This window comes from Pan paniscus, chromosome X (assembly GCF_029289425.2).
Source record: "Pan paniscus chromosome X, NHGRI_mPanPan1-v2.0_pri, whole genome shotgun sequence".
Lineage (NCBI taxonomy): Eukaryota > Metazoa > Chordata > Mammalia > Primates > Hominidae > Pan > Pan paniscus.
The window spans coordinates 24330478-24343249 of NC_073272.2; the positions used below are offsets into that span (position 1 = coordinate 24330478).

At 37.4% G+C, this 12772-nt stretch overlaps 1 non-coding gene across 1 annotated transcript; it reads left to right on the plus strand.

Annotated features, from left to right (window-relative positions):
• Positions 1–322: 322 nt before the first annotated feature.
• Positions 323–429, plus strand: LOC112438504 (U6 spliceosomal RNA). Its single transcript, XR_003026921.1, has one exon. It is a non-coding gene; the product is annotated as a U6 spliceosomal RNA (small nuclear RNA).
• The last annotated feature ends 12343 nt before the right edge of the window (positions 430–12772 follow it).

The following is a 12772-nucleotide window of genomic DNA, read 5'->3' on the forward strand; positions in this document are numbered from 1 at the left end:
GGTTTCAGAAGAAACTCTGCCTTCAATTAACATTCACAGTTTCTAAATTAATCACTGCTGACCTTAACATGCAGGAGTCTTAAAGACATGTTTCACATTTAAAAAATGGTAATTTTATTCAAAGAAATCTAACTACCTATGTTTCATAAGTGTTTGGTCATTGTTTTTCTCCTATCACTGCATAAGGAGTCCTAGAGTTTGGAGCATTGTTTCATCACATCTCTGGATAAAAGCCCTACAAATGATCTTGAGCATGATAATGATATTGTCTTCAATATAAAAATTAATAGTGACTCATTATACACTTTGAAAAATCCATACCATGCTCACTTCAGCAGCATATATACTAAAATTGGAATGATACAGAGAAGATTAGCATGATCCCTGTGTAAGGATGACACACAAATTCATGAAGCATTCCATATTTTTCAATAAATGTCCACATCAGCAAGTTAGAAAGATCTCAAATTAACAACCTAACATCACAACTAAAAGAACTGGAGAAGCAAGAGAAAACCAACCCCAAATCTAGCAGAAGACAAGAAATAACCAAAATCAGAGCAGAACTGAAGGAGACCGAGACATAAAAAGCCATCCAAAAGATCAAGGAATCCAAGAGCTGTTTTTTTTAAATATTACTACAATTGATAGACTAGACTGCTAGCTAGACTATTAAAGGGATAAAAGAGAGAAGATCCAAATAAACACAATTAGAAATGACAAAGAGGATGTTACCACTGACCACATAGTAATACAAACAACCATCAGAGACTACTCTCAACGCCTCCATGCACACAAACCACAAAATCTAGAATAAATGGATAAATTCCTGGACACATACACCCTTCCAAGACTGAACCAAGAAGAAACTGAAGCCCTGAACAGACCAATAGCAAGTTCCAAAATTGATTCAGTAATGAACAGCCTACCAACCAAAAAATGCCCAGGACCGGAAGGATTCACAGCCAAATTCTACCAGATATACAAAGAGATAGTACCATTCCTACTGAAACTATTGCAAAAAAATTGATAAGGAGGGACTCCTCCCCAAATCATTCTATGATTCCAACATCATCCTGATACCAAAACCTGTCAGAGAGACAATAAAAAAGAGAAAACTTCAGGCCAATATCCTTGATGAACACAGAGGCAAAAATCCTCAACAAAATACTTGTAAACCGAATCCAGCAGCACATCAAAAAGCTAATCCACCACAATGACGTAGGTTTTATCCCTGGGATGCAAGGCTGGTTCAACACATGCAAATCAATAAATGTGATTCATCACATAAACCAAACTAAAGATAAAAACCACATGATTACCTCAATAGATGCAGAAAAGGCTTTCGGTAAAATTCAACATCCTTTCATGTTAAAAACTTTTAATAAACTAGTTATTGCAGGAATATACCTCAAAATAATAAGAGCCATCTAGGAGAAACCCACAGCCAACATCATACTAAACAGGCAAAAGCTGGAAGTATTGCCCTTGAAAACTAGCAAAAGACAAGGATGCCCTTTCTCACCATTCCTGTTCAACATAGTACTGCAAGTCCTGGCCAGAGCAATCAGGCAAGCGAAAGAAATAAAGATCATTGAAACACGAAGAGAGGAAGTCAAACCATCCCTGTGTGCAGACAACATGATTCTGTATCTAAAAAATTTTCACAGTCTTGGCCCAAAAGCTCCTTGAACTGATAAACAACTTCAGCAAAGTTTCAGGATACAAAATTGATGTGCAAAAATCACTAACATTCCTATACACCAACAACAGCCAACCCGAGAGACAAATCAGGAACACAATCCCATTCACAATTGCCACAAAAAGAATAAAATACTTAACAATTCAGCTAACCAGAGAGGTAAACGATCTCTACAATGAGAATTACAAAACACTGCTCAAAGAAATCAGAGATGACACAAACAAATGGAAAAACATTCCGTGCTCATGGATAGGAAGAATCACTATCATTAAAACAGCCACATTGCCAAAGCAATTTACAGGTTCAATGCTGTTCCTATCAAACTACCAGTGACATTCTTCACAGAACTAGAAAAACTATTTTAAAATTCATATGGACCCAAAAAAGAGCCCAAATAGCAAAGGCAATCTTAAGCAAAAACAAAAAAGGAGGGGGCATCGTATTACTCTACTTCAAACTATATTACAGGGCTACAGTAACCAAAACAGCAGGGTACTGGCACTGAAACAGACACATAGACAAAGGGGACAGAATAGAGAGAGCCCAGAAATAAGGCTGCACACTTACAACTACCTGGTCTTCCACAAAACTGACAAAAACAAGCAATGCAGAAAGAATCACTATTAAATAAATGGTGCTGGGATAACTGGCTAGCGATACACAGAAGACTGAAACTGGAACCCTTCCTTACACCATATACAAAAATCAACTCAAGATGGATTTAAGACTTAAATGTAAAACTCAAAACTATAAAAACCCTGGACGATAACCTAGGAAATATCATTCTGGATATAGGAACTGGCAAAGATTTCATGACAAAGATGACAAAAGCAATTGCAACAAAAGCAAAACTTGGCAAATGGGATTCAATTAAACTAACTTCTGCACAGCAAAAGAAACTATCAGCAGAGTAAATAGACAACATATACAGAATGGGAGAAAATTTTTGCAAACTATGCCTCTGGCAAAGGTCTAATATCCAGCATCTATAAGGAACTTAAATTTACAAGCCAAAACAAACAACCCCATTAAAAAGTGGGCAAAGGACATGAACAGATACTCTTCAAAAGAAGACATACATGTGGCCAACAAACACATGAAAAAAAGCACAACACCCTTGTAGCATAGTTTGAAGTCAGGTAGTGTGATGCCTCCAGCTTTGTTCTTTTTGCTTAGGATTGTCTTGGCTACACAGGCTCTTTTTTGGTTCCACATGAAATTTAAAGTAGTTTTTTCTAATTCTGTAAAGAAAGTCAATGGTAGCTTGATGGTGATAGCATTGAATCTATAAATTAATTTGGGCAGTATGGCCATTTTCACGATATTGATTGTTCCTATCCATGAGCATGGAATATTTTTCCATTGTTTTTGTCCTCTCTTATTTCATTGAGCAGTGGTTTGTAGCTCTCCTTGAAGAGGTCCTTCACATCCCTTTTCAGTTGTATTCCTAGGTATTTTATTCTCTTTGTAGCAAAGGGCTAATATCCAGAATCTACAAGGAACTTAAACAAATTTACCAGAAAAAAAAAACAACCCCATCAAAAAGTGGGCAAAGGAATGAACAGACACTTCTCAAAAGAAGACATTTTTGTGGCCAATAAACATTTGAAAAAAAGCTCATCATCACTGATCATTGGAGAAATGCAAATTAAAACCACAATGAGATACCATCTCATGCCAGTTGGAATGGTGATCATTAAAAAGTCAGGAAACAACAGATGCTGGAGAGGATGTGGAGAAATAGGAACTCTTTTACACTGTTGGTGGTATTATAAATTAGTTCAACCATTGTGGAAGACAGTGTGGCGATTCCTCAAGGATCTAGAACCAGAAATACCATTTGACCCAGCAATCCCATTACTGGGTATATATCCAAAGGATTATAAATCATGCTACTATAAAGACACATGCACACACATGTTTATTGCAGCACTATTCACAATAGCAAAGACTTGGAACCAACCCAAATGCCCATCAATAATAGAGTGGATAAAGAAAATGTGGCACATATACACCATGGAATACTACGCAGCCATAAAAAAGGATGAGTTCATGTCCTTTGCAGGGACATGGATGAAGTTGGAAACCATCACTCTCAGTGAACTAACACAAGAACAGAAAACCAAACACTGCATGTTCTCACTCATAGATGGGAGTTGAACAATGAGAACACATGGACATAGGGAGGGAAACATCACACACTGGGGCCTGTCAGGTGGTGGGGGGCTAGGGGAGGGATAGCATTAGGAGAAATACCTAATGCAGATGACAGGTTGATGGGTGCAGCAAACCACCATGGCATGTGTATACCTATGTAACAAACCTGCACATTCTGCACATGTATCCCAGAAGTTAAATTTAAAAAAAAGCACAACATCACTGATCATTAGAGAAATGCAAATCAAAACCACAATGAGATACCATCTCACGCTAGTCAAGATGGCAATTATCAAAAAATCAAAAAATAACAGATGTTGGCAAGGTTGTGGAAACAGGAGAATGCTTATACACCATTGGTGAAAGTGTAAATTAGTTCAACCATTGTGGAAAGCAGTACAGCAGTTCCTCAAAGAGCTGAAAACAGAACTACCATTCAACCCAGCAATCCCATTACTGGGTATATACCCAAAGCAATATAAATTGTTCTACCATAAAGACATGCACATGTATGTTCATTGCAGCCCTATTCATTATAGCAAAGACATGGAAGCAACCTAAATGCCCATCAATGGTAGACTGAATAAAGAAAATGTACATATACACTGTGGAATACTATGCAGTCATGAAAAGGAATGAGCTCATGTCTTTTGTAGGAACATGGATGGAGCTGGAGGCCATTATCCTAAGCAAACTACTGTAGGAACAGAAAACCAAATACCACATGTTCTTACTTATAAGTGGGAGCTAAATGATGACAATACATGGATACAAAAAAGGGGAAAAACAGACACTGGAGTCTACTTGAGGGTAGAAGGTGGGAGGAGGGAGATGATCAGAAAAAATAACTAATGGGAATGGGTACAAAGTATAGTACTTGAGTGATGAAATAATCTGTACACCAAAGCTCCATGACACAAGTTTACCTATATAACAAACCTGCACATATACCCCTGAACCTAAAAATAAAAGTTAAACAATCATAAATACTTAGAAAACTCATTCATTTCTAAATATATATTGATTCATGTTCAGTAAATATCTAACAGCACTTAATATGTACAGGTACTACTGTGCTGGAAATACAAAAAAGCATGGTACTACTATAAAAATAGGCACATAGACCAATGGAACAGAATAAAGAACCCAGGAATAAACTCAAATACTTACAGCCAACTGATCTTTTACAAAGCAAACAAAAAAATAAAGTGGAGAAAGGACACCCTTGAACAAAACAGACAAAAACTCCCGCCTCTGTGAAATTTACATTCAGGGGAGCTATATACAACAAAAGTATAAATAAGTATTGTACACACTCACCCTTCATATCCATAGGGGAATGGTTCCAGAACCTTCCACGCAGCCCCAAATCAGAAGACGTTCAAGTTCCTTTTATGAAATGGTCTAATATTTGCATGTAAACTACACTCATGTTCTCATTTAATTTAAATAATCTCTAGATTATTTATGATACCTAACAGAATGCAAATGTTATATAAATAGTTTTTATACTATATTGTTTAGAGATTAATGCCAATAAATAAAGTCTGGACATTTAAAAAAGAAAAGAAAAATCCATACCATACTATATTTCACATCACCTGCATTTTCCTGCAGGAAGACAGCGGCATACAAATTTCAGAATATTCTTATAATTTTCTTTATAAAAGTGGAATTATCACAATTGTTAAAGAAACCCAAATGCAGGTGGTTTATACTGAAAATCAAAGTAAGGAGTTCCTGATGGGAAACACTTTCCATATCATTTCAAGGATTCAGAGACACTAATGTCTACTTTCTTTAAGAAATGCTAACTCTGGGGAGACTCAAAGATTGAATCTACCCAATCTTACAATGAGGAAAAATAAAGCTTTTCTAATAGATTTAAAAATACACTGCCTATGATATATGCAGCCAGGGACTTGATGCATTTTCTAAAGCTACGAACAAAAATGTGTGAGGTAAATAACTTTATTTGCGAAGCCCTATTATTCAACCTGTTGTTGCCTATGGTACTGAGGCTAGCGCCCTTCTAGGAGCAACTCTGGGCTCATCATGAAACTCTGGTCCTGTATGTCTGACTCTGCTTCTTGAACTCTCTTATTCTGTGTATAGTACGTTTGTCCTCGATGGTAGAAACCTGGTTCATATTTTTCTCTCCCTTTGTCATCTTGGATTCTGTGCTACCTATATTGTATGTTAACTTGATCCTGGAAAATAAAATGTCACTGCTTAAAGGAACCAGAATGTTAGCACTAAAATTCTAAAGTCCCATGTAGTTCAAAGTTTTTTTTCACAGATGAAGAAACTGTAGCCCAGAAAAATGTGTCTTCCCCAAGGTCACACAGTTAGAAATAGTTTGTTACAATAAAATTTCACCGATTGGTGTCCCAATTTCATATTTAGACCTCCTCCTGTTAATGAATTTTTGTCATCCAGATGAATTAATCCCACTTCAGCTGTTTAAAGAGAAGGGTGAGAGTTTCTCTCCACATATTTCTTTATCTTCCTTACACACATGCCCATTCTAAACTATATCCTGCAGACTTATAAAGCATACCCCACTGACAGGGTTAAATGAAGGCAGGCTGAATGTGTGGCAATATCAGAGAAATATTCCCCTATATAAGCATCCATGGGTGTTATTCATACTATATCAAGTGATTAGAAATTGCAGGAAGTGCTTACTTAAACAGCCAGTGTGGTGGTAAGCAGAACACAAATTTTCACCCAGAGACAGCGCAACCTGGAGGCTGGTTGCAACATTTAGCAAGTTCTCCTAAGGAAGCATTCATGAACAGATTAAAATATCAGCAAACTTCTCCACAAAAATACCACTGGAAAAAAATACCTAAACACTAATTTGATGATGACAAAATAGGTTTTCTTTTCTAATAAGTTCTAGTTTAGGGAACTTACTGTATTTTATCCATTTTCATTGAAGATGAGAACAACTGTAACTTACCTTCTCACTGACTCAAAAAGTCATGAAAAATTTTACAGATGGTTTATAGATAGGCCCTGAGTCATAGATGATACCTGTAACTGCCAAGGAACTGCAGTTCCAAGGTTTCTCAAAACTCCTAACTACCAACTATGCTGCTTCCTCTAGTATTCCATGTTACCTTTGCACTGAAAAATTAATAATTGTGGTAGTTTATTTTTCAGTAAATATTCACTCCCTCCTCCCCTCCCTTATTTTATACTTAATATTTATATTTTCTATTTCCATATATATTATTATATTTGCATGCCTCATTGATGTTGGACTTGGCCATGTCATTTACTGTAGCCAATGTTATGTCGGGGCATGTGACTGTGTGCTAAGTCAAGATTATGCCTTAAGCAGCGTTACTTGTTTTGTTCTCTTCTCTGGGAACTTTTGACCACTGACACCATGAGAAAAACATGTAGGCAGTCCCCTGGCTTAAGCATAAAAGACAAGTGGAACAGGCCTGAATCAACCCCGTGGCTTGGAGCCAGGCCCAGCTGAGCTCAGCCTATGTCAGCTAAACTCCAGCTGAATCACACATAAGAAATTCTTCTTATTGTATGCCACTGAGAATTTCTGATTGTTAGTAGCAGTAGCTGACTGATACAATAGTTGTCCCATATGTTATTCCATTTGTTACTTTGTAAATCTTTGCTGATTTTCCATTTCTCTATATTTTACCTTCCCGATCAGTTTGAAAGACACCTGGGCAGCTTGATCCATGTTTTAACTTATTTGGACCCCAAAGTACACACCACTATAACCACTCAATATATTCTAGTTGCAGTCACCAGTGTTTTCCTGGTACCGTGCATTGGAGTAAGTCTTTACTGTACCATTGATAGCTCTCAATGACAAATGCTGCATTTCAGTAGCAATCTCAGAATATGTTTTAGAAGCATAGAGGCTAAGTAACTCAACAGAATAATCAGTGAAATTGAGCAAGTGGAGAATTCTTCATTTGGGGACATTGCTGGCATTTTAAGACACTTTTCCATTCATGGTAGAACAGTTATTGCACATAACTGAAAAGGCCATTTTTCTCAAGGTAAAATTGCTGATTTCAGGAGCACACGGTCTGAAAAAGCTTTTATGAAGAGAGCACTATTTTCCCATTGGATTTCTCCATGAATCTGGTATTTAGAACTGCCCAAAGGCTAAGAGCTGATATATTTGCTATTATGTTTCACAAAAGGGCACAGATGAAGCAGGACAGGGAGCAAGGCGACCTTCACCTTCATATATCACATATATACATGTTGTACATCACATATATTACATACAATTACATAATTATGTAATACATACATGTACTTACATATACCATGTAATTATAAGTAATACATACATGTAATATATGTCATACACTGTTCATGTTGGGAAAAACAATCCAGTTAGCTTTTTGAGGTGAATTTTCTTTATTCATCTGAGAAATGGCTTAACATTCCCAAGTAATACCACTTCTGCTATAGGATGACAGGCGTTTAGGGCATTGAAGATTATTTTTTAAAATGTATTAAGGGAGAAGGTAAAGAAATCCTAGAAACCCCCAAATTGTATCTATCAGTGGCAGCAGGTGAGTGCTTAGCCAGTTTATTGAAAAGATTTAATTACATCTCTTTCTTACCTTGAATGTCTGCATGGATTTGACATACCGCTTAAAGCAATGATTTTGACATACCGCTTAAAGCAATGATTTTGACATACCGCTTAAAGCAATGATTTTGACATACCGCTTAAAGCAATGATTTTGACATACCGCTTAAAGCAATGATTTTGACATACCGCTTAAAGCAATGATTTTGACATACCGCTTAAAGCAATGATTTTGACATAAAGAACAAACTCTTCCTGCGGCTAGTAAAATGAGTCCCCTTGACAGTAAGACTTACTAATAGGAAATTAATGATTGTCAAATCTAGGGCTCAACAATGACAAAGCTTTTTGGAACTTGCCATATACTTTCTGTGTGACATTTTCAGCTTTAAATCTTTGCCCATTCTGCTCTTTGAAATCTTGATATGTAAAATCTGGATATGTATGTCATCATGGAAGCACTCCTAGTTAAGATCTCTGCAATCTGATTAAAGAGGGGAGAAGACTGAGGAAATAAACAACCTGTTTTTGTATATGTGCTATTCCTAACTTTACCAATGTTAGTGAGATCCTTTTCCCCTGCAGAAGAGCTGAACAAACTAGCAAAGATTCTCCAGGGCTTGAAACAAAAATCAGAGTAAATCCTAAGGAATTTAGGTAACAGAAAGGTAAGGTTTTAATTAAAATAGATATTAAAACCTCTGGTATTCTACAATATTTAAACTCTTAGCTTTTCACTGCCATTATTGGTTTTTGCCTTGAGATACTGTTAAGAGTGGGAATGTTTCAGGATATTTTGTAGGCTATGGGAAATCTTTGCTTGTTAACAGATTACTGCAGTTTGTACAAAATTATTTGAGAACCTCTGTGACTCTTCAATAATCCTATTATTTTAAAAACAAACTCCTTTTCCTGTCATTCGTCCCAAAGGCACTTGGAATCAGAATCTCTTGAAGAGAGAGAAAACACAGCTTCTTTACCATTCAAGTTTTTGTGTGTGTGTGTGTGTGTTTTTTTTTTGAGCTCAGGAATGTGGTAATGAGGGCAAGTCGGAAAAATGTTTGTGGCTAGGCTGGAAATCAATGGAAAACAGGTTATGGTTTTACAACAAATCAAGTGTCACAGATCTGCTTTGTGTTTGGGAGTTAATCTACACTCTCTAAAAATTCTCCAAAAGCCAGTTAAAGCAAATGAAGCAAGACTTTGCAGGAACCCCCTAGAGAGAACACACTGCTATGTCACACAGCTCTCACAAACGAGTGGGAGAGATTGTCTGAAATGTGTGTTTTACAACAGATGCCAATTGCTCTGATTCTTGCCATTAACAACTTCAGAATTAGCTTACAAATGGTAATCTTCACAGAGCAGTGACTTCTGTGTGGGAAACCCAGGAAGAAAAGTGGCTTTTCAAATTTTTTTTTTTCTTTTGCAGCTGAACACAAATGAGCCTGGGAGCCTCTCTGCACTGTGTAGAAAATACAACTATATTCATTTAAGTGTATGTGTGGCATTAATAATTCAGAGAAAGTGATAGTCAAGGGTTGGAGAGAGGCTGGAAATCAACTTTGAAAGCATAAAAGTTGAAAGATAAAGTGTTGAAAATCTCCTTGGCTATTTAAAAACTCATATAAACCAGTAGTTGGAAATCACTATTTCGGTGTTCAAATTCTTAACACCTCCATTTTTCTGCTTAATTCCAAATAATACTCCTGGATATAAAATTGGAATAGGCCTGAAATATTAGAATTTGAGACAGAAAAAATGCTGTAGTGGTATATTTTAAAGCTGAGGCCATAAGTAATCATGAAAATACTAGTCACTGGTTTTTACATTACTAACAACAACAACAAAAACAAATCTTGACAGTAAGTCTACTGTATTTCTTCCCATTTGTTTAAATGGTATAGTGTATTACAGCATGAGGTGACTCTGCTCAGAAATGAGACAGAAGGGAAGATTGCAAAGAAGACTAAGGCAGAAAGAAATACCTTGTCACTCTTCAGTGGTGGAAGAGATGTGGGGTAGATAATGCCACTAGAGACAGATCCCCAAGTCATTTTTATTTGCTTGGAAGTACATTGCAGGCTCTTTATAGTTTTGTATTTCCTTCCCAGTGGTACCTCTTTCAGGCTGATATTAGCATGAGGGATTATTCAATTATAGGGAGGGGGACAAATTTGAGGGTGATATTGGAGAGAACCAAACAGCTCAGGGAGCAGGAAAATGGCCAACAGTAATTAAACATCTGCCATCATTACTCCCAGTGGCACACATCCGTGTACACATATTTGGAGGTCAACTCGTTGATGATATATATTCCAGTAGCACCCATTAAATGAGTAAGCCTCCTCCCCAAATGTGAAGGCATTCAGCTTTCTGTGACTAAGAAAACTAATTTGGGGAATGATTTTCATCATCATAATGGATGAGAAGCACAGATAGAGCATGAATGATACGTTCACATCTTATCTCAGAAAAATCCAGTGCTTCAAATTACAGTGCTTGAAATTCAGGTACCTTAAGCCTAACATAAGAAATTTCCTTGGAAAGAGTCTTTCCCTGACAATTAAAAAAAAATAAAATAAGCACATTTCACCTGCCTTCTCAAATAAAGAGGTCTCTAGGCTTATATTTAAATTGATTTCACTCCTTTCTAATTCCTGGACAAGCACAGGACTCTTGTCATTATTGAAGAGCAATCTAATTTTAAAAACTCTAAACCTGAAATCACCTCTTACTAGAAAGTTTTCTTGCTGTTTTCACTTCTTCTGAACCTGTTCCTTTATTCTTCTCCTGACTCCTATTCTATCTTGCCCCAGCTCACTCTCCTCCATTCTGATTTCATTCATCATTCTACCAGAGATTTCAGTGACTACTCAGTGTGCTGAATGTCTTTCAAATACCTCCATAAATCCATGTCTCACCCTTTTCCACCCTGCTCTGTTGCCATTGAAGGCTGATCTGAATTTTCTGCCTTCTGCTTGGGTACGGTCAATGAGAAGCATTGGCAAGAAGCTAGAAGGGGTATTTATTCTCTCACTTCCATTTTTGTCAGGTCACCACAGTTAGCTATGTTCTTTGAGCACATCTCCTAACAGGTGCCCCACAAGTATCGTCTGTGGATTCCAGTAACCATGCTCTCCCGCGTCTGGTTATTCCTTAATAAGGACAGCAGCTGCTCCCCAGTATTGGGAGCCCTGGTATACTGTACTGTCTTTTATGATTTCCTTAAACTCTGCTCACAACCTTGTAAATCGTTTATTAAACTCTAAATTACAGGGTTTTAGGGTCCCATCTGTTTCCTGCTGGCAATATGATTGACAAACTCCATATAGCACTAAATCCTTTGCTCCTTTAATGCCATTATCAATTCCTGTGGTAGACAGACCCTAATGTAACCCTCAATGACCCCTGCCTTCTGGTATTCAGGTCTTTGTATTATCCCTTTTCTTTGAGTGTGGGCAGAACCTGTGACTTGCTTCTAACTAACAAAATATGTCAAAGGTGATGGGAATGTGAATCTGGTAATTATGTTATTGATATGGTTTGGGTCTGTGTCCCTTCCCAAATCTCATGTCGAATTTTCATCCCCAATGTTAGAGGTGGGGTGTGGTAGGAAGTGACTGGATGATGGGGGCGGATTTCCCCTTTGGTGCTGATCTCACAATAGTGAGTGAGTTATCATGAGATCTGGTTGCTTAAAAGTGTGTAGCGCCATTCCCCCCTCTCTCTCCTTCCTGCTCTGGCCATGGGAAGATGTACCTGTTTCCCCTTTGCCTTCCACCATGATTGTAAGTTTCCTGAGGCCTCCAAGCCATGCTTCCTGTTGAGCCTATGGAACCATGAGCCAATTAAACCTCTTTTCTATATAAATTACCCAGTTTCAGGTATTCTTTATAGTAATGCAAGAATGGACTAATACAGTTCTTTTATATAAGACTCTGTCTTGCTAGTTTCTTTCTCCTTCTCCTCCCCGTTCTTTATTTCTCTCTCTCTCCTTCACTTTGAAGAGATGAGCAGCCATGTTGTAAACTGCTATATGAACTATGAACTGGTCTGCAGGGCAGGTAATTGTGAGCAGTCTGTAGGAGCAGAGGGCCTCCATCCTACAGCTATAAGGAATTGAATTATGCCAAAAATGTGAGTGGCCTTGGGAGCAGACCTTTCCCCAGTAGAGGCTTCAGATGAGAATTTGAGCCTGGCAGACATCTTGATTGAAACCCAGTGAGGCACTGAAGCAGCAATCTCAGTTAAGCCATGCCTGGAATCCTGATCCACAGAAACATTGATACAGTAAGTATACGGTGTTTTAAGGTGAAATATTT